Raw genomic sequence first — 5,708 nt, 5'->3', positions numbered from 1 at the left:
CTCCTCATATTTTTGACACCTTTTGAAGCTCTTCATATATTTCACATCTTTTGAAGCTCTTCATAGTTTTCACACCTTTTCAGGCTCTTCATGTTTTTGAACACCGCTTCATGCTCCTCCTATTTTTCAGACTTTTTCATGCTCCTCCTATTTTTCACACCTTTTGAAGCTCTTCATATTTTTCACACCTTTTCAGGCTCCTCATGATTTTCAACACCGCTTAATGCTGCTCGTATTTTTTAGACCGTTTCATGCTCCTCATATTTTTGACACCTTTTGAAGCTCTTCATCTTTTTCACATCTTTTAAAGCTCTTCATATTTTTCACACCTTTTCAGGCTCTTCATCTTTTTGAACACCGCTTCATGCTCCTCCTATTTTTCAAACCGTCATGATCCTCATATTTTTGACACCTTTTGAAGCTCTTCATATTTTTCTCACCTTTTCAGGCTCTTCATGTTTTTGAACAATGCTTCATGGTCCTCCTATTTTTCAAATCGTTTCATGCTCATCTCTTTTTTGACACCTTTTGAAGCTCTTCATATTTTTCACACCTGTTGAAGCTCTTCATATTTTTCACATTTTTGAAGCTCTTCATAATTTTCACACGTTTTAAGACTCTTCATGTTTTTCAACAGCGCTTCATGCTCCTCCTATGTTTCAGACCGTTTAATCCTCCTCATGTATTCCACACCTTTTGAATCTCTTCATATTTTTCACACCTTTTCAAACTCTTCATGTTTTTGAACACCATTTCATGCTCCTCCTATTTTGCAGACCGTTTCATGCTCATCTCAGTTTTGACACCTTTTGAAGCTTTGCATATTTTTCACAGCTTTTCAGGCTCTTCATGTTTTTGAACACCTCATCATGCTCCTCCTATTTTTCAGACCGTTTCAGACTCCTCATAATTTTCACACCTTTTGAATCTCTTCATATTTCTCACAGCTTTTCAGGCTCTTCATGTTTTTGAACACCGTTTCATAATCCTCCTATTTTTCAGACCGTTTCATACTCCTCATATTTTTGACAACTTTTAAAGCTCTTCATATTTTTCACACCTTTTCATCCTCTTCAAGTTTGAACACCGTTTCATGCTCGTCATTTTATTGACACCTTTTGAAACTCTTCATATGTCTCACACCTTTTCAGGCTCCCCATGTTTTTCAACACGGCTTCATGATCCTACTGTTTTTCAGACTGTTTCATGCTCCTCATATTTTTGACACGTTTTGAAGCTCTTCATATTTTTCACACCTTTTAGGCTCTTCATGTTTTTCAACATCACTTCATGCTCCTCCTATTTTTCAGACCGTTTCATGCTCTTCATATTTTTGACACTTTTTGAAGCTCTTCATATTTTTCACACCTTTTCATGTTTTTCATGTTTTTCAACACCGCTTCTTGCTCCTCCTATTTTTCAGACCGTTTCATGCTCCTCATATTTTTGACACGTTTTGAATCTCTTGATTTTTTTCACACCTTTTGAAGCTCTTCATATTTTTCACACCTTTTCAGGCTCTTCATGTTTATTACAACGCTTCATGCTGCTCCTATTTTTCAGACCGTTTCATGCTCCTCATATTTTTGACACCTTTTGAAGGTCTTCATATCTTTCCCACCTTTTCAGGCTCTTCATGTTTTTTACACCGCTTCATGCTGCTCCTATTTTTCAGACCGTTTCATGCTCCTCATGTATTTCACACCTTTGGAAGCTCTTCATAATGTTCACACCTTTTCAGGCTCTTCATGTTTTTCAACACCGTTTCATGCTCCCCCAATTTTTCAGACGGTTCCATGCTCCTCATATTTTTGACACCTTTTGAAGCTCTTCATATTTTTCACTTCTTTTCAGGCTCTTCATGTTTTTGAACACCGATTCATGCTCCTCCTATTTTTCAGATCGTTTCATGCTCCTCTCATTTCTGACACATTTTGAAGCATTTCAAATATTTCACACATTTTCAGGCTCTTCATATTTTTCAAAACAACTTCATGCTCCCCCTATTTTTCAGATCGTTTCATGCTCCTCATATTTTTGACACTCTTTGAAGCTCTTCATATTTTTCACACCTTTTCAGGCTCTTCATGTTTTGGAACACCGCTTCATGATCCTCCTATTTTTCAGACCGTTTCATGCTCCTTATATTTTTGACACATTTTGAAGCTCTTCATATTTTTCACACCTTTTCAGCCTCTTCTTGTTTTTCAACACCACTTCATGCTCGTCCTATTTTTCAGACCGTTTCAATCTCCTCATATTTTTGACACCTTTTGAAGCTCTTCATATTTTTCACACCTTTTCAGGCTCTTCTTTTTTTTCAACACCACTTCATGCTCCTCCTATTTTTCAGACCGTTTCATGCTCCTCATATTTTGACACATTTTGAAGCTCATCATATTTTGAACACCTTTACAGGCTCTTCATGTTTTTCAACACCGCTTCATGCTCGTCCTATTGTCCAGACCGTTTCATGCTCCTCTTATTTTTGACACCTTTTGAATCTCTTCATATATTTCACACCTTTTCAGGATCTTCATGTTTTTGAACTCCGCTTCATGCTCCTCCTATCGTTCAGACCGTTTCATGCTCCTCATGTATTTCACACCTTTTGAAGCTCTTCATATGTTTCACACCTTTTCAGGCTCTTCATGTTTTTGAGCCCCACTTCATGCTGCTCCTATTTTTCAAACCGTTTCATGCTCCTCATAGTTTTGACACATATGAAGCTCTTCATATTTTACACACCATTTGAGGCTCTTCATGTTTTTCAACACCGCTTCTTGCTCCTCCTATTTTTCAGACCGTTTCATGCTCCTCATGTATTTCACACCTTTGGAAGCTCTTCATAATGTTCACACCTTTTCAGGCTCTTCATGTTTTTCAACACCGTTTCATGCTCCCCCAATTTTTCAGACCGTTCCATGCTCCTCATATTTTTGACACCTTTTGAAGCTCTTCATATTTTTCACTTCTTTTCAGGCTCTTCATGTTTTTGAACACTGATTCATGCTCCTCCTATTTTTCAGATCGTTTCATGCTCCTCTCATTTCTGACACATTTTGAAGCATTTCAAATATTTCACACATTTTCAGGCTCTTCATATTTTTCCAAACAACTTCATGCTCCCCCTATTTTTCAGATCGTTTCATGCTCCTCATATTTTTGACACTCTTTGAAGCTCTTCATATTTTTCACACCTTTTCAGGCTCTTCATGGTTTGGAACACCGCTTCATGCTCCCCCTATTATTCAGACCATTCCATGTTCCTCATATTTTTGACACCTTTTGAAGCTCTTCATATTTTTCACTTCTTTTCAGGCTCTTCATGTTTTTGAACACCGATTCATGCTCCTCCTATTTTTCAGGTCGTTTCATGCTCCTCTCATTTCCTACACATTTTGAAGCTTTTCAAATATTTCACACAATTTCAGGCTCTTCATAATTTTCAACACAACTTCATGCTCCCCCTATTTTTCAGACCGTTTCATGCTCATCTCATTTTTAACATCTTGTCAAACTCTTAATATTTTTCCCAGCTTTTGAAGCTCTTCATATTTTCCACACTTTTTCAGGCTCTTCAGGTTTTTCAATACCGCTTCTTGCTGCTCCTAATTTTCAGACCGTTTCATGCTCGTCATATTTTTGACAGATTTTGAAGCTCTTCATATTTTTCACACCTTTTCAGGCTCTTCATGTTTTTGAACACCGCGTCATGCTCCTCCTATTTTTGACACCTTTTGAAGCTCTTCATATTTTTCACACATTTTCAGGCTCTTCTTGTTTTTGAACACCGCTTCATGCTCCTCCTATTTTTCAGACCGTTTCATGCTCCTGATATTTTTGACACGTTTTGAAGCTCTTCATATTTTTCACACCTTTTGAAGCTCTTCATATTTTTCACACCTTTTCAGGCTCTTCATGTTTTTGAACACCCCTTCATGCTCCTCCTATTTTTCAGACCGTTTCATGCTCCTCATGTATTTCACACCTTTTGAAGCTCTTCATATTTTTATCACCTTTTCAGGCTCTCATGTTTTTGAACACAGCTTCTTGCTCCTCCTATTTTTCAGACCGTTTCATGCTCCTCATGTATTTCACACATTTTGAAGCCCTTTATATTTTTCATAACTTTTCAGACTCTTCAGGTTTTATAACACGGTTTCATGCTCCTCCTATTTTTCAGACTGTTTCATGCTCCTCATATTTTTGACACCTTTTGAAGCTCTTCATATTTTTCACACCTTTTCATGCTCTTCATGTTTTTGAACACCGCTTCATGATCCTCCTTTTTTCAGATGGTTTCATGCTCCTCATATTTTTGACACCTTTTGAAGCTCTTCATATTTTTCACACCTTTTCAGACTCCTCATGTTTTGAAAACCGCATCATGATCCTCCTATTTTCAGACCGTTTCATGCTCCTTATGTATTTCACACCTTTTGAAGTCCTTCACATTGTTCACACCTTTTCAGGCTCTTCATGTTTTTGAACACAGTTTCAAACTGTTCCTAATTTTCAGACAGTTTCATGCTCCTCATATTTTTGACACCTTTTGAAGCTCTTCATATATTTCACAACGTTTCAGGCTCTTCATGTTTTTTAACAGCACTTCCTCCTCCTCTTATTTTTCAGACGGCTTCATGCTCCTCTCATTTTTGACACGTTTTGAAGCTCTTCATATTTTTCACACCTTTTGAAGCTCCTTATATTTTTCACACCTTTTCAGGCTCTTCATGTTTTTGAACACCGGTTCATGCTCCTCATATATGTCAGACTGTTTGATGGTCCTCATATATTTGACACCTTTGAAGCTCTTCGTATTTTTCACACCTTTTCTGGCTCTTCATTTTTTTGAATACCACTTCATGCTCCTCCTGTTTTTCAGACCGTTTCATGCTCATCTCATTTTTGACACCTTTTGAAGCTCTTCTTATATTTGACACCTTTTGAAGCTCTTCATATTTTTCACACTTTTTCAGGCTCTTCATGATTTGCAACAACACTTCATGCTTTTCCTATTTTTTAGACCGTTTCATGCTCTTCTTATGTTTGACACCTTTTGAAGCTCTTCATATTTTTCACAACTTTTCAGTCTCTTCATGTTTTTGAACACCGTTTCATGCTCCTCCTATTTTTCAGACCGTTACATGCTCCTCATATTTTTGACACCTTTTGAAGCTCTTCATATTTTTCACACCTTTTCAGGCCCTTCATGTTTTTCAACACCGTTTCATGCTCCTCATATTTTTGACACTTTTTTAAGCTCTTCATATTTTTCACACCTTTTCAGGCTCTTCATGTGAACACCGCTTCATGCTCCACCTATTTTTCAGACCGTATCATGCTCCTAATATTTTTCCCACCTTTTCAGGCGCTTCATATTTCTGAACACCGCTTCATGCTCCTCCTATTTTTCTGGCCGTTTCATGCTCCTCATATTTTTGACACCTTCTGAAGCTCTTCATGTTTTTCACACCTTTTCAGGCTGTTCATGTTTTTCAACACCGCTTCATGCTCCTCCTTCTTTTCAGCCCGTATCATTCTCCTCATATTTTTCACATCTTTTGAAGCTCTTCATATATTACACAAGTTTTCAGGCTCTTCATGTTTTTCAACCCCGCTTCATGCTCCTCCTATTTTTCAGACCGTTTCATGTTCCTCATATTTTTGACACCTTTTGAAGCTCTTCATATATTTCACTCTTT

The sequence above is a fragment of the Dama dama genome, unplaced genomic scaffold, assembly GCF_033118175.1.
Source record: "Dama dama isolate Ldn47 unplaced genomic scaffold, ASM3311817v1 ptg000020l, whole genome shotgun sequence".
Taxonomy (NCBI): domain Eukaryota; kingdom Metazoa; phylum Chordata; class Mammalia; order Artiodactyla; family Cervidae; genus Dama; species Dama dama.
Note: the sequence above shows the minus strand (reverse complement) of the source record.